The sequence below is a fragment of the Cupressus sempervirens genome, chromosome 4, assembly GCF_028749045.1.
Source record: "Cupressus sempervirens isolate cs-2001-9-10 chromosome 4, ASM2874904v1, whole genome shotgun sequence".
Lineage (NCBI taxonomy): Eukaryota > Viridiplantae > Streptophyta > Pinopsida > Cupressales > Cupressaceae > Cupressus > Cupressus sempervirens.
In genome coordinates, this window is record NC_143121.1 from 593,333,852 (window position 1) to 593,358,160 (window position 24,309).

The window sequence follows — 24,309 nt, forward strand, 5'->3', positions numbered from 1 at the left end:
TTTTCTAGAAAACTTCTTAGAAACATACTCCACAGGAAGAAACTAAGAATGGCTCGAAAAAGCCATTTGATTCTAATTTGCCTTCAACAACAATAGTTGGTTCTATGTGTGTTTAGAATAATACATATGTTTGCAAAACATTTCCTATCAGTAGTATGATCAACTGCATATTAGGTAATTTTTGATTGTATCGACATATTAATGTTATCAAGCTCATTACTTATATTATTATTGAGCTCATTACTTGTATTGAGATTGGGCTCATTACTTATACTTAGTTTTTCTTAACTAATGGATAGTTGGCCATGCCACCAAAGAGGCATGTCTCTACGGGGATCATAACTCTCCATGATTTTAGTTAGCTTGTCTAGTTGTATCAGTATGCTTCTACTACATACAACAGGTTTTCTATATCCTTGTGCTTACATTTCATGTTAAAAGAGTATTGTTAATATTTCTTTTTTGATGACCTTTTGCTATCCCAATTATATTTAGGGTTCCTTCAATACTTTTAGTTGATCCTCCATAAAGAAGTGTTGAACCAGCTTTAATTTTGTAGCCAAATGAGCCATAATGTTCAAAAATGTATTTTGTTAGAATTCATTCTTCTTAGGTATTATGTGGGTTTTTTATTGGAGAGTTCAATATTCTTAGGATTATGTGGGTTTTCTATTAGATAATAAATAGCTTTTATTTATGTATATTTTCTTTTAGGATTATGTTTCATAGAGACTAATGGAATAGTAGGGATGGAAAATTTTGATGGTATATGAGCAACTATAGCTCAATTTATTAAGCATTTGTAGGTAAACACATCTACAACAAACAAAAAGAGGTGGCAAGAAAAAGGTCTTGTTGAGTTTAGATAGGATGTAAAAATGCAATAGGTTCTCATTCACAAGCAATACCTTTTCTCATTTAAAATTCTCTATTCTAGACCTTGAACTGCAAGTGTCAAGGTCTTTAGAAGCTTAAAAACCATAACCAAAGGAACTCAATGCAGGATCAGATGTATGGTTTGTAGCAGAACATATTCAGATGAAAATATTTATGACTGATGGTGTTATTCCTAGTTTGTGGGAGCATGTGCAATTCAGGTACCAGCATGAAAAAGAAGTTAATGTCAATTTTACTGGATAATAATGAAGTTTGTGCAATAATTCACATAGTATCCATAACGGTGTAATTAAAAAGACCTTGATGTGATATGGAGCTTATTTTTTATTAATGATCTATCTTAGGAGAATTTTATAGAAAATATTGCTATTACTGGATGCCATTTGGTCACTTTGAGATAAATGATATCCAAAAACATCAAATTTAACTTAACAGGTTTGATTTATTTTTCGTATATTTCTTCTAAGATAATATTTTGCAGACTTAAATGGAATAGTAGAAATGTAAGATCTAAATGATATATGAGCAACTATAGCTCAATTTATTGTGAATTTGTAGGTATATTGAACTCATCCATAGCAAATGAAAAAGAGTTGGCTACAATAGGAAATTGGGTTTTGCTAAGTCTTGGTATTTATATATGTTCCTTTGTTGATTCTCCTATTTACTATATTCCAAATTACCTAGGTTCAAGTAGTTTTCCTACCTAGCAAACTTTTCCAAGATGTGGTTTTATGCAGACCTTGGCATACATGGGAGATAATTTTATGTTCCAATTAATTGGAAAATATAGGGACATGGAAAATGCTATTAAGAAGCCATGCCATCTCAACATGGTTGCATGTTTGTTGAAACTGAACCGTTATGAAGATGTCATTGGCTAGTGTAACATGGAATGCATTGTGGAATGGTGTATCGAGTCATTTTGTTTTTATTAAACTTGTGATACTTTTTTACCTAATCTAATTTGAGGCCAAGGATTCCATAAATTGCAAGTGTGGGTCTCCTTTTACCTCTATATGTAGAAGAGATCAAGAAATGGGTCACAACTCTCTAATGTTCAATTTCCTTATCTATAGGTGTTAGTTGAAGATGAGAACAATGTGAAGGCTTTATTTAGACATGGGAAGGCAAAATCAGATGCTGAATATGTATTCCATTTTTGTGGTGTTGAGTTTTTAGAGCTTATATCTTTTGCTGCTACAAGAATGGCATCATTATCATTAAGTTCTTGCTCAATTTCTATCATTTGGTGCTGATTATATGTAATTACCTTGATGATTTTAGCATACTATAAGTATTGTTCTTCCTGTTACAAACTGATTTATATTGTCTTAATGTTGGTATGCTTAAACTTTGTACCACTAAAGGCAGAATTTCATGCCAGTCAAAAAATCATCTTGGCCATGGCCTGGGGTAGTATGAACTAGCCCTATTCTCAATTCTTTCATTATGTAATCTCCACCCACAACAATAGGGAATTCCCTATTTTCTAAGGGATGGATATAGCTACAATTTTCAAGATCTAAACGACAAAATGTTCCCAACACATCAAGCACAAGTACCCCCCACTTCAATTGTAGAGTACTAACTAAATCTACTACAACAACAATATGTTATCTACTTTCAAAATAAGGCTTTTTAACACCTTCTATAGTACTATCTAAATATGATTTTGTTCTTACCTAGACCATTGCATAAAGAAGTTGACCATTGACTACAACAACAACATTTGTAGGAATTGTCCATGTGGTTGTAGTCCAAATAGCCAAACCAAACTGGGTAGAAGTCCTTTGAGAAAATTAGGATATGTGTTTGCTATGTTAACCACTTTGAATATAACATAAACACTTCTTGATATGTGTCCCTCTGGATACTCCAAATCAACCTCTTCCAAAGCCATGCTAGATGAGGGACTCCAATGAACCATTTTTTGGCCTCTATAAACGTGGCCCTAAAAAATAAATTCCCAAATACTTCAATCTTTGCAACTTCATATATACTCTAGAGCAAGTGTCAAATAGGGGGACTAGACACATGGTGCACCTTATAGCCTTCAAGCAGCTTATATTTGTTGATAAAATCTTTTAGTTATATCTTGTTCAACACATGCCCAACATGAACATTTCCATTGGCATAAGGGGGACCATCATGAAGAGTAAAAATATACCCCATGTTCTCATTTGCAACTTTATTTAATATCTATTTCTCATCCCATAGCTTCTATATTTCTAGTTCATGTGCTGTTGAATTGGCTTTGAGGGTGAAGCTTGTCTAAGGTACGTCAACCATATTCTTGTACTCATTTTCATTTTCAATTTTTCCTTGAGATGTTTTATGCACTGCTGTCATGATGAAAACCTTCTCTCCAAATGAAAGAGTTGACCAAGACCTATCAGAAACTAAAACAAGAAATAAGTATTGTTTTTAGTAGCAAATAGATGCATTTCCAAATCACTTGAATCTAGGGATGGATGTAGAGTTGTGTTTAAGAAAAACCCACAGAGAAGAAAGTGCAAGGCCAGAAGAAGCAGCCAACAACCTGTTTCCTCCTAGGGCTATACATGTAATAGTTAAAGATGATGGAATGCTGCCCCTAATTGGACATTGAAGAATTGTCCAATCTATAGCCCTTATTAGAAACCTTATTCAACACGCTTTCACTTTTTTTTTTCGCTTCAACTTCTACATCGGCACTCACATAGGGGATAGGAGCCCACAACAAAGATGAAGATTGTCAGACTATGGTGCAAGTTAATTAGTGAGGATGAGTTCTTAAACCATATTGTGCGAAAAAAAAATATGAATTTCCTCACACCCTTGTAAGTATTTCAATATTCTTAGCTTCTTTGAGGCATTCTATAAAATAGTTCACATACCTTACCTATGATTTGACATTTTGCATGCATCCTGCACTCCCTCATCTGACTAATGATGGATTATAGAGAGTGATCTAAATTGATGATGCTAAAAAACACACACAATCAAATCCAAAATGAACTTGCATTACAAATGGATTGTGGAAATCTGATATTGTTAATTTTGCATGCATGTCTACAAGGACAATCACAACTTAAACATATATATAATCTATTATATATATGTTTAAGTTGTGATTGTCCTTGTAGACATGCATGCAAAATTAAAAATACCAGATTTCCACAATCTATAATGCAAGTTTGTTTTGGATTTGATTGTGTGTGTTTTTTAGCATCATCATTTCATATCACTCTTTGTAATCCATCATCAAGATGAGAGAGTGCAGGATGCATGCAAAATGTCAAATCATAGGCAAGGCATGTGAACTATTTTATAGAATACATGGTTGGAAATTTCCTACCAAGCAGTGTTTAAAATTTCAACCAATGCCTAGAAGTTTCCTACCATGCATTGGTCAAAATTTTGACCAATGCCTAGAAGTTTTCGACCAAGCATTGTTCAAACTTTTGACCAATTCCTGGAATTTTTTGACCAAGCACTGGTTGAAATGTTGACCAATGCCTAGAAGTTTTCTACCATGCATTGGTCTAAATTTTGACCAATGCCTGGTAGTTTTCAACCAAGAATTGGTCAAAATTTTGACCAATTCCTAGTAGAAATTGCACCAGGGCTCTGGAAAGTTTTCGACCAATGGATTGGTCAAAATTTTGATAAGAAATTTTTTTACCAATTGGTTGGTCCAAATTTTGACCAACTTGAGTCAAAATTTTGACCAATATTGGTTTACAAATGGGGTCAAATGTACTAGTGATAGTTTCCTCCTTGATCTCTCCTCTAGATGCCTTGATTGCACTTACATTAGCCTTGATTCTTTCAACATATTTAGTAATGTTTTCATCTTCTCTCATTTTCATTTGATCAAACTATCCTCTAAGACTTTCTACTTTGGCTCTTTTTACATTGTCATCTCCTCCACAGATATCTTTCAGTTTGTTTCAGATTTCAAAAGCAATTTTGCAGTCCTTTACCTCATCAAATTTAGCATAACTGAGAGCAAATGAAATATCAATCATGATGATGTTATGGTTCTTCTTTTCACAAATATATTCAACTGATAATGTTCCAGTGGGAGTCTTGTATTTTTTATCAAGATACTTGCAACTTGAATCACTGATACTACCCAGATGTAGTCTCATTAGTCCTTGCCATGCTACAAAGTTGTCTATGTTTAGCTTGGGAATCTCTCTTTTGTAAGACATCATGATCTTTAGCTTAGGTCCTTGAAACCTTCTCTGTAAGCACCAAAAGCTTTGATACCAATTGTTGTAAATATAAGAGGAGTAACTAAGAGGGGAGGGGTGATTCAGTTACCAGTAGAATAAATCCCAGATCCCTTAGATGTCAGTACAAAAACATATTCTGAAAATTGAATACTGTTGTTGCTTGGCAAACAAAGAAAATGTTGTAACTCGGTAAACACTATATTTGCTCGATAAATATTAACATGCAAGTCTTTAGAAATTATCTATAATTACCATTACTTTAACTTAGTTGCAAATACATAAAAGTAAATAGCATGAACACATTTGACACCAAGATTTAATAGGGAAACCCAATTTGGGAAAAATGACCAATTGCAACTAGTTAGTATTTTTCACTCTTCTGAAGTGAGCCCTGTTAGGAGCCAACCCTGTCAAACATTACAAAACACACTATTAGGTGTGACCCTACTAGAGGATTTAATCACCCTATTAGGAGTGGCCTTGTTAGAGGTCTTGAAACAATTCAATAGAACTATCACCTTGTTAGAGGATTTATAAATAGCTATTAAGCCAACATGATTAAGATATTTTAGATCACTACCACAATACCTTAGAGATTAACAATGAAATGACCTGAATTAAATGCAATTGAATTGTTGACTATAGATCGCTATTATGGCTTACACTTGATCCTTCTTGATCAAATATAGCTTTGCTGCTCCACAAGGATTATCTACTTATCCTTAAGGATGTTTTTCTTATCCTTAGCTTCTTCTACTCATTATTAGATCTTTAATTCGCTCATACACTCTTCCATACATCCATTAATACTTTGCATTCTCAACTTGACCTCATATTTATATCATTCACATAGTCTAGTTGGCTCAAATATTTCTTAGAATAACTTATATTCATCACCTTAGTTGGCTAGAACACAAGTTTACACAAAATTACAAAGTCCGCTAAAATGTAGAAGCTTGGGTTCAGAAGATTGGCTCGGTGAGGTTTTGATACTCAATATCCATTGTCAATACTTGACATTGTTATGCACTCTATAGATGTAGAAACTCATTCCATACTGATCACCTTCAAGTAGTCTTGAATTCGGTCTACATTGGTGACTCAGCGAATACTGTGAAACTTGATTCATGTGACATAGCTCGGTCAACACTGGTTCCATCCAACTTTTCCTTCATTAACCAAGTGAGCTCAGTTAACACTCATCTTCAACACACTTTCCTTTGTCTCTCGAGTGAACTTGGTAGACATTGACACTACTTTGTATACACTACCTTCTGAACTTAGCAAACATAGGAACACTCGATAGAAACAGAAAACTATCTTCACTGCCCGAGTGAGCTCGAAAAGCACTAACTGAAACTAATATGACATTTGTATTGATATGGCATTTATGTAACATCAAAGACAACACACAATTAATAAATTGTATCCAATAGTGATTACCTTGCCCAGAAAGATGCGCACCTTACCATTAATCACCAAAAGAGAGGGACAGCCCAATAGGTGGCCAAACTTGATAGTTCACCCATAAACTATGCTTGCAATTGTAATGTGTCTTATGAGGACTTTTTGAATACTCATAGATCCACCTTCTTGTATCACTATGAGCATGAAATGTGTGTCTTATCAAGATTTTGCAACTTATGTGTGTTACCTTCAGAGGATTTAGCAATGCATGTCTTTTCAAGATTTAGCAACTTATTTGTGTTACCTTCTGAGATTTAGCATATAAAAATTTGAAAATGTGTGTCTCTTCATGATTTAGCAACTTATGTGCATTACCTTCCAAGATCTAGCATATAAATTTAAAAACTATAGTACAAGGGAGACCCTATATAAGGCCGCCTCTTTATCTTGGCTATCTACTAGACATGATTAGGAAGACGAAGAGGATACATACTTCACAAGGAAAGGAGATATCATGTTTAACAATAATGTATACCATATTCTTAATGAGGGATATTGACCCCTACATTCAAGAGCATAGATAATCATGAAAAGGATATGTCACTTATGGAAAAAGGATCCTCAAAGAAAGAGATCTTATCAACAAGACCCCCACCATAGACGAGTACTTTTAGATCAAATATCATCTTTCAAAGATAAAAAAAGTGGGAACAAAGATTCAATCTTCAAGCCTCCTCCAAAGAAGAGGAAATGGAATCTTTGGAATTAGGAAAATAACTCTAACACCAAAGCAAGGGTAAGAGTTTATAAAGAACATAATTTTCAACATAGAGAAGAGGTGATGACCTAGGACAACAACCTTTTATATAAAAATACTATCGATAGTAAAAAAATCTATTAGTACAAAGAAATAATATTGCAATATAAATAAGTACCACTAAGCTAAGGAAAGTAGTTCCCTAGACAAAAAGAAAGAAGGAAAATCCTTGCCCTACAGGGAGGAAGACAAGGGATACCTTTGTAAAACAAATGTCTTAGAATAGATATCTTGAATAGAGCATAATAGAAAATAGGAAGAAAGAATACCAATTAAACCAAATAAAAGGAATAATGGATCCTAGGAGACTGGATGAAAATACACCTCTTTCCCCCCAGTCCAAAGACTAGAGGAGAAGAGATCTATATTATATAAAAAAAAGGGGAATCCCCTATATCAAAATTATGAAGTAATTGTAAAACTACATGAGAGTGAGATATAATTCCTAAAGTAGCTCGTTCATAAACATACAATTTGAAATTTCTACAACCAACAAGTAAGTGTGTATTACAATAATGAAAAGGACATTTTTACTTGGATGAGGCAACTTTTGGTATAGGTTTAAAGATTTCTTTTTTGGAATTCATTAATTTAACATACACCTATTTAGTCACCTCTTGATTAATATCAAAGTTATCCAAAGTAGGTGTAGGGAGAAGTTCATGAAGAGGAGGATGACGATTAACATCACCTTCCTTAACTTGAGATTTCAAACAACCAACATCATGAAAATCTATTTTAGAGGGTATATAAACTGGATACTTAATACCATGTTCATTAACTCCAAGCCCTAAACCTTTATAACCTTGTTTAATAATCATATTATATCCTATAGTATACATATCATGTAAAGCTTCTACAAGAGGTGTTTTTTTTATCATGTTCATGAGAAAAGTTTGTATAAGGTGGAATAATAAGTTTGGAAGAATAGTCTTTACCCTTTCCTTTAATATCATCGTGAATCAAAGGAGAAGGTAAATCAAAGAAATCTTGCACATTTGCATCCTAAACTATAGCTTGAATTTCATCATAAGTATGGGAAGGACAAGGATTAACGTATGGAAAATTAAGCATTGGATTAGGAATAATAAGATTCGGATTATGAAGGTTAAGAGATGGTGCATCACCTACCAAATCCTTCAAATAATCCAAAAGAATAATAAGCCTACCACATGAATCTTTAATGAAATTTTTTGAATGTAGGAAGACTGGTATCGATTAAATTCACAAAAGCATAAGCGAGAATGAAATGAAAAATCATGAACATAATAAAATGAATGATACTCTCATAAACATCATAATTATGGTAAAGAGATGCTAAAACAAGGTTAATAAGGAAGATAACCACATGCCAAAGCATCTTCATAATCTTCATAGTAAATGAAATACAAGAAATGTTTTTGTATTTTATTCAATATATATATATATATATTTGTATTTTTTTAATTTAAAATGAAAGAGCATAAACTAAATATAATCTTAATGCAAGAAAAGACCTAACAAATATGAAATTTAACACTGTAAAACAAAATAGGGAACCCAATTCCACAAAAGAAAAGAGGGTAACCATGTTGGTTTCACCAAATTGAATAGGAGGAAAATAGGACCTATCCTCAACCCAAATTCTCAAAAGGAATGATCCAAATTAATTAACCACAAGTGATCAATGTACAAATGGGTCAAGCAATGGAGAATATGAATAAAGGAGGAGATCTTATAATCTTGTAATGGAAAAGTATGTACTTGAAATCTGGAATGAATAGAAGACAAATACTAACCTCAAAATAGAAAAAAAATTGAAAAAATGCTATTTTTTGATGTTTGTCCATAGTTTCAAGGAATTCTACAAAAAATTCTAGACTGGAAATGTCAAGATGGATAAAACCCAAAAAAGTTTTGTCCTTTTAAAGGTAGGTTGACCTTGACCTAGATAGAGGGGCACAACCTTACCTCGGGGCACAATTATACCCCAAAAAGCTGACCTTGACCTACACCGCTCCATCGAAGTTTATATTCATGGATCCTAGACATTTGACAAAAAGGATATCCAAATCTACACTTTAATTCACTATTTCACACCTGTATCTACAAGAAAAAGGATTTTGTTGTTTGGATGAGGGGTTTTCCTTAGTCAAAACCTAGTTTGGAATCAACCTTAATAATGGAATTGAAATAAAGAATCCTAGCAAGTAGTAGAAGTAAATCTAACACTGAAGCTATGATACTCAATAGATATGTAATTATATTTGAAATGTACAAGTATATTGATATGAAAGCTTGAACGTAACACTAGTAAATATAAATCAAAAACTCCATGATTTTATGCTTGGAATCCACCTTGAGAGAAGAATGAATAGATCTTGAAGATGAAAAAAGGATCTTGAAGGAATATCACACCACCATGATGGTTAGATATAGGGTTTGAATGATAAATCTTGAATGCCTGAACCAAATCCCTTCAAAGGCTTGAATGCTTCAATCCTTGATCCTCAATGGAAAACTTGAATGCTTGAATGATAGAATGTTTTATAATGGATCATTTGATATAATATCTCTTTATGAAAAGTAGGTAGTCACTCTTAGTAAGTAGTTGTTTATAGATCATGTATAATAGTTCATAGTAAGTGGATGTCAAAATGAGGGAAGAAGGCTTCCTTATATAGAGATATAGGGCACAAACTTCAAGAAAAGGCCAAAATGGGAGCATTAAATCCCATTTAACCTTAACCCCTAGAAATGGACCTAGATTAAATGTAATTTAAGAATCTACCATTCCAAAACCCAAAATAGTTGACCCAAAAGTGGGAAAATGAAACTTTCTAAAGCTCAATATCCCAAAACTCCCAGAACTTGAAAATTGGACCTAGGGTTAGGGACAAGGTCAACCCTTCCCTAGGTCATGGTTGAGGTCATCCTTGACTTAGATCAGGGTTGAGGTCAACCTTGACCCTTCATGTCGTCCTTGAAATAGAAAATCAAAGTCCTCAATTTCATAGAGAAAGTTGTTAGAAATAGGCTAGAAATAGAGAGAGATAGGGAAAATAGGGGGAAAATAGCCAGATCCATGCAAACACCTTTTCAAGGTCCTTGACATGACTTCATACCACTTGGAGGGCTAAGCACTCTTAACATGGAAGTGCTTCCATTTTAAGATGATACACCATGAAATTATAGGTTTGTGCATGTGATATAATAATTAGAGTTGTGTATTCAAATAGGGAATGATGTAATTGGTTCTAAGTACTGAACAAGGATATGGGGAAGGGAATTTTATGTCCCCCATTGCAATTTTACTCTCACCACTACTACTAATAACCTAAGGTTAGTTCTCTATGAGCTTCAACATAAAGCATGAATTATTGTGTAAACAATCTACAGCTTCATTATCGAGAGAAGAGATCTTTTAAAGAGTTTGGCATATGATTTCCATTGGTCGATCATTTGTAAATGGGTCATATTACCTTCATTTAAGTCCTAAGAGTTACAAAGCCAAAAATAGTACTTGTAAATCGATGGAAGCCATCAATTATTGAATAGGATAACCTTTCAATATTTGTACATAGTGATTTGAAAAGTTTCTAATGTGCTGAGTTGAATATTGTGAAGCGTGGGGGTAATCAAAGAGTGTACTGAATTTCTATGGTGTTGATATTTTTGTGTTTTGTCCATAGTCTCCAAAAATAAGAAATTTGGAAAATATTTGGCATGAGTCTTGTCAAAGAAGTCTCATTAATGATAAATGTTATGTGACCAATTTGTCTGTGGAGATTTTTACAATACAGTATCAATTATTGAATGGCTCAAAGTAGTGGGATTAGATGTGAGAAATAAACTATTCTTATGAGCATCAAGATTTTTTGTTGGATTTACTTTTGGAAGGCCTTTTTAATCTCTTCTGCTAGCTATTATTTTCACTTTCTCCTTTGAGATATTCCTATCTGTGTTTTAAACCTCTGACCTGCTCCTTGGCATATGCCAGATTTTTTGAGTTTGAACTAAATAGGTCAAGAATTAAAAATTTAAAATATCAAATATGTTTGAGTTTGAACCAAACAATTCCAAACTAAATTCTAAAAATTTTAATATGGATTTTAAGTTCCAAAATTCCAAATTTAGGATTATAAATTCCAATTCCTAAATCAATTCCAGCAACCAAATGTGCCCTTTTTTTAGTCTCAGAATGGTTTTGACATTTGAGTGCCAACACACTTAACCACCTTCTACATTGAAGCAAAGTACACTATGTATGCCGAGTTAGAATTCCAACAAGTGTCAAATGATCTTTAGGTGCCGAGAAATCTTTAGGTGCCGAGTGAAGATCAAGTGTCGAGTGAGTACAAGTGCCAAGCATGATACAAGTGCCGAGTAATATTTTAGATGATGCTAAGAAGGATAGAATCACTACAAAAGCCAAGTGAGCTAGTTTCTTATATGTGTCGAGCATTAGGAATTGGAAAGTGCCTAGTAATACAGAATGCACATATGAGTTTGAAAAGGCACAAACTCAGATGTAAACCATTTTTATGGGCGACATATGATGAATCTCAAAGGATCTAAGTGATCAGATCGAATCTTTTGTATTTCCTATGCAATCTACATGCAACCAATAATGAAAGTGCAAGGAATGAGTGGGAAATAAAGATTCAATATGGATCGTAGATCCATACCTAACCTTAAGTCTTTGAAAGTCTTTATAAGGAAGATGAAATCTCATTTTGAAGATGATGAAAAAGAAGTATATGGGGAAGCTATAGTGAAATTCAAAGTGAAGAGTGAAAAGACATAGAGGAAAAGAATAGCAATTAGATATTCTGTTGATCAAAACAAAGCTAGAGATATGATAATATATCAGATCTCAGAGAATCAAGATCAAAGAGAGTAGAACAAGTGCTTGAATTCAAAAATCAAGAATTGTAAGCTATCAAGTTTATTATACCTAATACTCTCTAGCAATTGTATTAGAAAGGAAATCCTATGTTGATAGGTTAGCTTAACAGCTAGGTTATAAATCCTTTAATAGGGTGACACTTAATGAAAAGTGTTTGTAAATCCTTTAATTAGGTCACTATTGATACAGTGTAAAACCTTTAATAGGGCAGGCCTTTCACAAGGTAGACCATCAAAAGTGGTCAAAAAAATTATCACTACAGTGATTTTGTGGGTATCATCCCCACCCTAGTTTTACCTTCTTATTCCTGGAGGGTTTTTGGATTACCAAAATCTAGTGTTTTGTGTTGTTGATGCATGTGTTTACTTCATGTTTATTTCATATGTTTACATGCATGTAGTATACTTTTAGTTAAAAAATTTAATGGATAAAGTGTAATACTTCTGATTCACCCCCCCTCCCCCCTCTCAGAAGCATTCTTCCCATTTGAATATTCTAACAATTGGTATCAGAGTGTGGGTTCTCACAAGGTAAAGCCTAACAACTTGGAAAAAAAGGTTAGAAGATGGAGATCTTCAAACTTGGAAAGATAATAGAAAATCAAGTGATTGATGTTCAACTTGCTCTACACAAATTGGAGGAAGCCAGAGAAGAATTACAAAAATCCTTAAAAAAGGAAGGATATAGCCATAGCTGAAAATGATACAAACTACAAGGAGATTGATACCACAAAAGTGTTTGCCAATGGTGATACTACAGAGTTCAATGCAGCAATAGTAGAACTGGTGGAAATGAATAAATCTCAAGTAGAAGAAATCAAAATCTTGAAGATTGAACAAGAATCACAAGCCATAATGTTTTGTTAAGTGACTAAACAAAAGAAAAGGGCTATTAAAGAAAAAGCCATGATAGAAGATGACAAGAGAAATCTTACAAATAGATTGGAGGAAAAGATAATTCAGTTTGAAAGAATCTCAAACATGTAGCTAGAAACCTTAAGCCAAATGATGAATGCACATCATGAGCTGAATATGAAGGACATTGAGATCTCTACACTGAAGATGCAAAATGAACAATTGTAGAATGATTTGAGAAGATAAAAGGAAATTTCAGAGAGCTTCAATAAACCTAATGAATCCATCAAGTACTTTGAGAAATTACTAAAATCCCCAAGGTCCAGCAATGACACTCAAGGATTAGGATATACTAGCACTGAAGAAGAAGAGTCATCCAAGACTGCAGAAGAAAGGAACAACAAAGGTAAGAACACCAAACCTACCTATCATTTATGTGGTAAGAAATGACACACTTCTAATGTGTGTAGGAGTAATAATGCCCATCAACATGATAACCCTAACAGTGCAAGCTATTGTCATAAGTGCAAGAAGCAAGGACATCGAGCACATGAATGCAGAACCAAGATTATAAAGGGACCAAGATTTGAAGGTCACTACTACAATTGCAAGAAGTATGGACATAGAGCCTTTGAATGTAGATCAAAGCCCATGTGGACATTAAATCAACTAGCAAATACAAAAGGCAATGGAAATCACTACTACTGGGATTACAACACTAGTTATAGTTGTCATTACTGTCAAGAATATGGACATGTTCCTAAAAATTGCATAAGGACACATTTTAGAGGAAACTACAGCAGATGGTTGAATCAAAACACATGTTTCCATTGCTTGAAGACTAGTCATATTAGTAGGAATTGCCCAACAAGGTCCAAGGCACCAAGTTCTAAGTTCAACAAAGGGAAGGCAAAGGTAGGTGTTGAACACACCAGAGGAGAGATGAATAAGACATGGAAGAAGAAAAATGAGTGTAACATCAAGTGAAGGGATCACTTCACCCAATTTATCAAGTGATCACACTTCATCAAACTAAGCATGAATAAGGTGTATGGGACTAACATTCAAAGTTATATCATACATCAATCCCAAGACAAAGAAGTATTGCAAAGAAGAAATCAGCATAATCAAAGATGCCAAGTCAAAATTTGAAGTTCTTGCAAACACTATTGAGTCGTCCTCAGATATCGAGTAAAGCCCTAATACATGTCGAGTTGCTAATAGTGACTGAGTTGATGGTTGATGCCAAGTTGAGAAATGTCAATTGAAGCCGAGTCATGTTGAAACCTTCAAGTGCTGAGTTTATAGCTGTACAAGCACTACGCATTTAATGCTATGTTTTGAAGGGTATAAGATCAATTTTTTATTATTTCTTGCCATTCAGAAGTAGAACAAAGAAAAGAAGAGTGTAGGAGAGACCAAAGAACTGCATCAAAGCCATTTTCATGAATTTCAACAGTGATTCAACATAAATTTTGTCGATTAAAGGTATTTATAAAGTGCCAAGCTACACAGTGTTAAATTTTTAATCTTTTAAAACCCTAGATCAGTATAATGGCTTCTAGTTCTAAGAACCCCAAGGGAAAAGAAGGTCATGAGGTTCAGCTAGTCAGTAATGTGGTTAAACAACCCAAATTTAGGCCAATTCTAGAAGTCACCGACAAAAATGACCCTACTGGCGCATTATCCATTATTCCATCCAACATAGTCATGGTGCAAGATGTACGAAAGTGTTATAAATGCAAAATTGGTGCCATAGGTGATCTTGAAATATTCTAAGCCTATGACAAACTATGCAAGAACAAGATTGTGAAGGATGAATTCCAGATAGTCGAGAGAAATGGTTTGACCAATGCCCTAGTTTACCCTATAGGATTCAGAACTGAATGGATACAAATTGTTTTAAGCAGAATTCACAATGGATGTTTTTGGCTAGAAAAAGGTCTAGTAAAGATTACAAAAAGGATAGTGCATAGGTTTACGGGTTTCCCAACCCTAGATCGGATTAAGACCCTGAGCAGTGATTCCAAAGATATCATTGAAAAGAGTATAGGTGCAAAATGGAATAAGAGGGGTATGACTATTGATACTATCACTGATCCTCTTCTAGATTTTGCTGTGAGAATAATATCCCACAAATTCTATCAATCCAGCAGATTGAACAGCATAACATGGATAGTTGTTGATGTAGCCTACAAACTGGTAAAGAGAGATCACACATATGATCTGTCAGAACTTTTGTTGCAATAGATAAATGAAAACCTAGGAGCAATAAGGAGAACAAAAGGTGCTCAATTCAAATTCATTTTAGTTCTTATGTGTATATTCTTTTATATTATGGAAGAGTTTCCTTCTATAGGAAAGGTGAATTGGAATCCTAACAAAATTGTAATTACACAAATCAATGAGTTCATTGATCAAGATGGGTGACAACATTGAAGCCCATATGACAAGCTATTTTGAGGATTTCAAGAAATCCATGAAGCAAAGGGTAAAAATACCAGTTTTGTTAGAGGAAAAACATATCAATGACATATGCTTCTTAGTTGATATTGATTTCACCTATATCCAAGCAGTAGTTCCAAGGGTGAGATGGATAAGGCCATTTAGTTATGAACTAGATGTGGATGAAGCATCAGTAGCAATCATTGCATTGCTTGCAGAAGAAATAGACAAGTCTGCCAAGCCATTTGGCACATATGATCTTGTTAAATCCAAAATTGAAATAGAGTTAAAGACTATCTCCATAATGAAGAAGAAAGATAAATTGGTGAAAAACATAAAGAAGAAATTTGATGAAGGAATTGAGGCTAAAGTAGAATAAGAAGAAGATGATGATGATGATGATGATGATGATGAGGATGAACAAGGGCAAGGGCCAATGGAATTTACTCAAGGCCTAGGTTAAGATAAGGAGGAGGGTGCCAAGGAAGAAGAAGCCAAACCAAAGAAAAGAAAGGAAACAGTACAGCCTCCAGCCCAACCCAAAGCAAAGAAGGGTGCTAAGCAACTCAAGTCAAGCTATAGATACCAAGCATAAGGGCTACCACAAGGGCATCTTCACAAAAGGCCAAGGGAAAAGTTCAAAGAGAAGAAGAAGGCCATTGAATAGACTGGTGAAGTGCCGAGAAAAAGAAGAAAATATGTAGCACAACCAGATTCTAATGAGGAGGAGAGAACAGAGTCAGAAGATATTAGCCAATTCAGAGTGGTAAGTCATCCTCCCAAATCAGCCATAGATAAAATTTGTGAAAATATTAAGAATTTAGATTTCAATGATTTGAAAAATATTGATTTCTACAAGCTAAGTAAAGAAGAGCAAAACAAAATAGACGAATCAGTATAGCCATGATGGCTGAATTCAAGTATACACCTCTAGAGCTAGACAATACCATGCCTAGAGAATTATATGAGATAATTGAAAACAAATGCCATTATTGACTGAAAATTGAAAAGGAGATAAGAGAATCTACCTTAGCATAGGTAATGCCTAACCTAACAAGAGGTCAAATAAAAAAGGCTAATAAGAAATATAGTGGCAATTCCACACCAATGTATAGAGCCTTTAGTATCCTACAAAACAAGATTGAAGATGTTGTCAGTAAGTCAAAAAAAATATGGAAGTTGATATATGGTTTGACTACTATCAAGGAAAGAGAAGAAGATCCTCTTGAGGGACAAAATACTGAACATGAAGATAAGGCATAGCCTAGTGAGAAAGAGGAGGAAGAAGAAAAGAATACAAAATAAGGAGAAGAAGAGAAGAAGGAAGAAGAAAAGAAAGATGGAGAGGAGAAAGAAAAAGGTGAGGAGGAGGAGACACAAAAACAAGATGAAATGGAAATAGCTGAGTAGGAGCAGCAACAAGACCAAAGTGTGCAAGAAACACAATTGCCACCTTCTAGCCCTCCTCATGTAACCATCACACCTGTAGACACTATAACTATAAAGGATGTTCCTGACACTTCTTCTCAGAACATCAATCCTTTAACTGTAGAGGATCTCAAAAGAATCCTTGACCAATCCACACAACAAGAAAATTTTTATACAGATCCAGTATTGGTCAGTGTGGATGAATTACAAAAGGTCATAGCTGACACAATTAGAGATAAAGTAAATCCACAAGAACCACCTTCCATCATCTCTACAACTACTAGTGGTCAACTTCAAATGCAAATAGTTGTTTCATCAGGAATAGTTGACACCATAGTGCAGAAGCCGAGTGTAGTAGGAGACAAAGAAATAGAACAAACAGGACAGACTGTTACATCTGATCCTACAACACAAACACAAGGTGCACCTCCTCACATTTCTATAATTGAACAAGGTAGTAGACAGAAGGAGAAGGAAGCAGATAAAACCCCTAAAGAGCAGGAGGCAATACAAACATTGATAAATTTGTCTGCCTCGGAAACTCCTTTGAAATAGCCAAGCAATGATGCAATGCCACTACAAATGTTAGCACCAGGATCAAGTACTACAAAAGTTGCAAGGTGCTTAACTATGGAGATCCTGAACTAGATGAGAAGATAGTCATACCTAGTTATGACTCAAAAAAAAAAAGCATTGATCAAAACACTGAGGTGTAGGAAGCATTGAATAGAAGAAAGAGGCAAGAGATACTCAGGAAGGAGTATAAACAAAAGCAAACATTACATGAGATTAAGGACATCTTTATGGATGCCTTTAGTTTGTAGTCACGAGATGAGACAAAGCATGTAATGGAACAATTGTCAGATATTGTTGACCAAGTGACAAATGAAGACCAATAAACTAATGTAAAACTTATGGAATCGTCTGAAAGGAAATTCCAAGGGAAAGTAAATGAGAAAATATCTAGTGAAATTGCACATTCCTAGGTTGAATTGGCAAAGATGATTGACTAAGTGAAAAAGGTACTTGAGAATATATTCTCATTATACAAAAATTTGTGTGACTTTTCATACTTCACACAGGAGACAAGTGAAAGAATAATGAGCCTGGAGAGGAATCTGAAGATTTCAAGCATGTAGCTACCAAAAGATCAAGCTCAAAGTGAGAAGCACTTTAATCAAATGCTTCACACCCAGAAAGAAGTAGCTATGTTGACAACAAAAGAGGCCACCATCAAGGCCAAGCTGATACAACTCCAATCTTCCATTACCCCACATTTGGAAGTACTCCATAAAGAATAGGCCTATGCTGAAACTATTCTCAAGAAAGATCCTAATCTTTCTACTTTAGATGGACTTGTTCACCTTGCTACAGAGACTTCCATCTAGCACAAGTCATTAGAAATTGCTTTGGATAATTGGGATATAGCTCTCAAGATGATTAGGGAGGTAAATAGTGCATTTTTGGCAAAATATGGTCTTAACCCTTAGTACCCTTTGACATTTGTGTCAAAAAGGGGGAGATATAATAAGGGAGATATAACAAAGGGGGAGATACATTGTATAACATAGGTATAGAGTACAGAAATAGCTAAAGAGTATTAGATTTATTAGAATTTTCGTTACAGGAATGGATGGCACAATCAGCTCAGGGGGAGTTATCAAAATTTTAAGGTATATTGTTCCTTGCAAAACTTTTGAACAAGTTTTTGAGATTTTGTGCATACACTGAACAGAATGAATGATGTACTCATAAGGTTAGATAAATAATGCTTAGTTAAGTGATTTTGACAATCATGTCAAAGGGGGAGATTTTTAGTCTCAGAATGGTTTTGACATTTGAGTGCCAACACACTTAACCACCTTCTACATTGAAGCCGAGTACACTATGTATGCCGAGTCAGAATTCCAATAGGTGCCGAATGATCTTCAGGTGCCGAGTGAAGATCAAGTGCCGAGTGACTAAAAGTGTTGAGCATGATACAAGTGTCGAGTCGTAGATGATGTCGAGCAGGATAGAATCACTACAAGAGCCAAGTGAGCTAGTTTCTTATATGTGTCGAGCATCAAGAATTGGAAAGTGTCGAGTAATACAGAATGTGCATATGAGTTTAAAAAGGCACAAACTCAGATGTAAACCATTTTTATGGCCAACATATGATGAATCTCAAAGGATCTAAGTGATAAGATCGAATCTTTTGTATTTCCTATGCAATCTACATGCAACCAATAAGAAAAATGGAGAAGGCCTGCAACCAATAATGAAAGTGCAAGGAATGAGCAGGAAATAAAGATTCAATATGGATTGTAGATCCATACCTAACCTTAAGTCTTTGAAAGTCTTTATAAGAAAGATGAAATCTCATTTTGAAGATGATGAAAAAGAAGTATATGGGGAAGCTATAGTGAAATTTAGAGTGAAGAGTGAAAAGACTTAGTGGAAAAGAACAGTAATTAGATATTCTATTGATCAAAACAAAGCAAGAGATATGAACATATATCAGATCTCAGAGAATCAAGATTAGAGAGAGTAGATCAAGTGCCTGAATTCAGCAATCAAGGATTGTAAGCTATCAGGTTTATTATACCTAATACTCTCTAGCAATTGTATTAGAAAGGAAATCCTATGTTGATAGGTTAGCTTAACAGCTAAGTTATAAATCCTTTAACAAGGTGACACTTAATGAAAAGTGTTTGTAAAACCTTTAATTAGGTCACTATTGATATAGTGTAAAGCCTTTAACAGGGCAAGCCTTTCACAGGGCAGACCATTAGAAGTGGTCAAAACAATTATTGTTGCAGTGATTTTGTTGGTATCGTCCCCACCCCAGTTTTACCTTCTTATTCCTGGAGGGTTTCTGGGTTACCAAAATCTAATGTTATGTGTTGTTGATGCATGTGTTTACTTCATGTTTATTTCATATGTTTACATGCATGTAGTATACTTTCAGTTAAAAGTTTTAATGGATAAAGTGTAATCCTTCTGATTCATCCCCCCCCCCCCCCCCCCTCTTAGAAGCATTCTTCCCATTTGAATATTCTAACAATTGGTATCAGAGCGTGGGTTCTCACAAGGTAAAGTTGGAAAAAGAAACAAAGATAGGAAAACTAGGACTAGCAACCAGAACCTGCAATTAAGCTATCTCTTTGATCACCTTAGCTAATTCCTTACCAGCTACCAAAGTTCCTTGAAGGATGTCCTCCACAGCCAAACCTAGAGCATTAACAATAACTTTCTTATTACTTTTCCTACTTCTCTTACTAGGGCCACTAGACAACTTAACTACAAAAGGGGAGATGATTTCCTTATTGCTTATTTTACCAATGCTTGTAGCAGCTACACACAAAATCGAGGTTGCCATATCCATTCTTTGACTACTATCCTTAACTAGTTGGTGCAACTCTGTTTAATAGGCTTTTAACTTCTTGGGGATATCACCCACCTATTTCTCCAGCTGAATTCTTTTACCCCTATCTTCATCCAGGTCATTTTGGAGCTCCTCCATCTTTTTTTTGAGAGTAATGATCTCATTATAAAGATGAGAATCAACCTAGAGAGAAGCATCAACCTTCAATTTAGCCTTGTAAAGGAAAGAAAGATTTATTGTATTATTGTCATCTTCATTGGCCTCATCTTAACACATTTTCTTTGGGTTAATAGTCACATCATGGGTATCATCCAGTTTTAACTAATTGTCTTTGTTTAAACCCTCCTAAGTAGTATTATCCTTCTAGTCCTCCTTGTTCATATTTTGATCATTAACCACAAGAGAATTTTTCTTAGTATTCTTTTCCTTTTCTAATTTTTCCAAGAGCTTTTCCCCATTAATTTCAATCTGGGTTGGCCCTTCACTTTGAGTCATGATTTGTTTATCCTCATTCTAGCCTAAGGGTTTAGAATATGATTTAGTCACCATTTTCCCATTAGTATTTCTTTCTCCATCATCTTTAACCAAAGAAACTCCCCGACTACCAGAATACCCATCTAAGTTGGAATTGAGACCACTAGTTTCTGTTTCACCCTTGTCTTCTTTGTTTCTCTCATTATCCATTGCTTCCTCATTAACCTTTTGAGTGTTATCAACCTTATTCTCCTACTTATTACCCTTAATTTCACTACAACCCTCCTTATTTTTCACATTATGATTCTGAATTTTTTTGGCACTTATTTTATCAAGAGGCTCTTTCCCAAAAGATTTCCTCTTCTTATCTACAACAGGTGAAAGTTTCACTACATTCTTTCTACAATAATATTCAATTTACAAAATAAGACCTTCATGAAGAACATACCTAGTCTATTTCTTTCTATGAGCCTAGAAACTATTCAACAATGAAAACATCAAATAAAAGGGAAAGGATAACCTATGCTTGTACCAAAAATGGTTCAAGAAAATAAAATGGAATTTATGAACCCTTTTTGACCTTCCATCTAGAATAAAATGCTGATGAACATAAGATAAAACATCTTGCCAAATTCCCTTGATCGGATCTAGCTCATAGAAACCCCTATCCTTCACAAGCTTGTTTTCCTCTTCTTCAGTTTTGGGAAACTTCTTGAAAGCCGCATTTGACATCCTAGTTTCCTTCTTGAATTTTAGACCCTCCATAGGAAGACCAATAATATCAGCAATGAACTCCTCTGTTAGGTCCATTGTAACCCCATGAAGAGTTAACCTCTCCCCAGACCAATGCTTGAAGAAATAATTAGTAATATGTGGTCTAAAGCCATGCAACTTCTCAATATATGCAATCACCTTACCCTTTTTGGAGAATTTCCCACACCGCGCATTTAGCTTTCCATTCTTTGTACTTAGAAGGCTCCTACTTTCTCAACTCACCGCCCATGATGCACCCAACTCTACTAAGTCTGCAAAAAATGGTAAAAATCATAGAAGACGGGTTATCTTTTAACTCAAACAAGTTTTTTTCCCAAAATACATACCCTATCCTATTGGTAATTATGAAAATGTACTCCCTTGAGAAATGATAATATCCTTTATTAATTTCACCACTTGCCATATTAATCTGCAAATTATCACATAATCTTTCCTTTGACTACATTAGTCATGTTATAATTAATGATCACCTTTAACTCTCCTTCCTTGTTGAGGTTGTCATTCCACTTAGCTTACTATTCACATTCACTACTTTATTGGCAATCTAGTCAACCACATTATTTCCCTCTCAGTAATTATGAGATATAATTACATTATCAAATTTATTGATCTTTTTTTTAATTTCTAGGATACTCCCTTCAATGTTCCACATCACCATATTATTATTATTCATCATATTGATAGTTTTTAAGGAATCCCCTTCCAACCATAATTTTTGATAACTAGTTTCCACTATCATTTTAATAGTATAAAGAGCAACAATAGCCTTTGCTTTATGGCTTTTTGAGTGACCAAAAAGGAATTCCACTGCATCCACCACTCTTCTATTATAGTCCCTCAGGACTCCACGTCTCCCAACTCTTCCAAGATTCCCTTTAGAAGATCCATAAAAGTTAGCTTTCAACCATCCCATAGGAGGGGAATTCCATATAACACCCTCTCTACTCTCATTATGTTTCATTTTATTTTCTGCTATTTTGAGAGGGTCACATATTTTCACATCATCAATATTTTTATTCTGGGACATAAATTTTTCTTTAATAGCCCTATGATTTTTTTGGCCCACCACCCACCCAAGAGTTTCTTTGTTTCTAAAAATTATGTTGTTCCTTTCTTTCTAGATACCCTAGCATAGGCGAGGAAGATAAATACTCCATAGGAAACAAATACTAGGGTTTTTGATAGGACATTTCCAATTTTGGAAACATTCTACAAGATTACTAGATTGAATCCACAATATATTCCAGTACTAGAGAAGAGATCCCCAAACATTTTGGCTAAAATTCAGTTGATGAAAATGTGGTTAATATCTTCAATTTCCATCTTACATAAACTACATTTATCACTATATAAATACACCTCTTTTTGGAGATTATCTAGAGTTTAAAGTTTATTTTGAAGAGCAACCTAGAAGAATATATTAATTTTAGGAATAAGTACCTTCATCCCAAATTTAGCCCAGGGGATATTTTTCCTTTACATTAGATCTAAACACAGAAGACACCTTGAAATTTCCACTAGATTAAAAACCCCCAAACCATAGAATCCTCCATTCCTAGATAAAGATTAAAGGAGTTGAGAGAGATTTATATACTATTAAAACTATGGCAAATCTCTACAAGATTAACCCAACCATTATTTCTCTAGTAGTTGCTCATAAGAACTCCAAAAACTTGTTTACATCTTTCTATAGAATTGTAGTCATTAAAGTCATCCAACAATGGATAATCCAATAACCACACATCTTCCCAAAACCTAACCTTTTTTCTATCCACAACTTTCCACTTACAACCTTTATTCACAATATCTTTAGTACCCTGAACCAAACCCCAAATAGGAGAGGAATGAGAGATGTTTGGGCAAGACAAGAAATCAAATATCGATGGAACATTGTAGAGATACTTAAATTTCTAGATAGAACTCCATTCCTTATCATCTTGATACACTCTCCATTCTTGTTTCGCCAGAAGGGCTTTATTCATGCTTCGAATGGATATAGTATCTAAACTACCTTCAATCTTAGGTTTACATACCTTTTCCCAGGCTATTAGAGCCAATCTCTTTCTTTCTTCAGTACTTGACCACAAAAAATTTCTTTGAATTTTATCAATAGCATCTACAAATTTAGCTAGAATTTTGAAAAGGCTAAGAGCATAGGTAGGGAGACTTTCAAGACAAGCCTTCAATAAAGTCACTTTTCCTACTTGACTTGACATATTTCCTTTCCATCTAGCTAATTTCTTATTGAATTTCTCCACTAGATCCTCCCAAAAATATTTAGAAGGACTATACCCCAATGGAAGACCAACATAAGAACTACGAAAGGATCCTATAGGCAAACCGAAAATATTTGCAAGTTTCCTTTGCCTATGAACATGGGTGTTAATAAAAAATAGAGAGTTCTTATCCCAGTTGACCAATTGCCCTATGACTGTGGAATATAAGTTTAGAGCCCTTTTAAGACTCCTAGCCTCCCTAACATTAGTCTTTCCCATGAAAATGGTATCATCCACAAATTGTTCATGAGAACAAAATAGAGGTTGGGAAGTTTTCCTTACACCTTGAATTTCCCCTTCAAAATAAGCCTGCTAATATACCTACCAAGACAATCAACCATAATAGTGAAAAGAATAAGAGAAATAGGATCACCTTGTCTCAATCCCTTAGTAGGTTTGAAAAAATCAAAAGAAATCCCATGAATTGAGACAACCAAATAAGAGGTAGTAACAAGATTC

General features: G+C 34.5%; 1 pseudogene; it reads right to left on the reverse strand.

The window, feature by feature from the left end:
* The window catches only part of LOC149562605 (BTB/POZ domain-containing protein At5g48130-like), a 42,054-nt pseudogene extending 20,444 nt beyond the window's left edge, over positions 1-21,610 (reverse strand).
* Between the last annotated feature and the right edge of the window lie 2,699 nt (positions 21,611-24,309).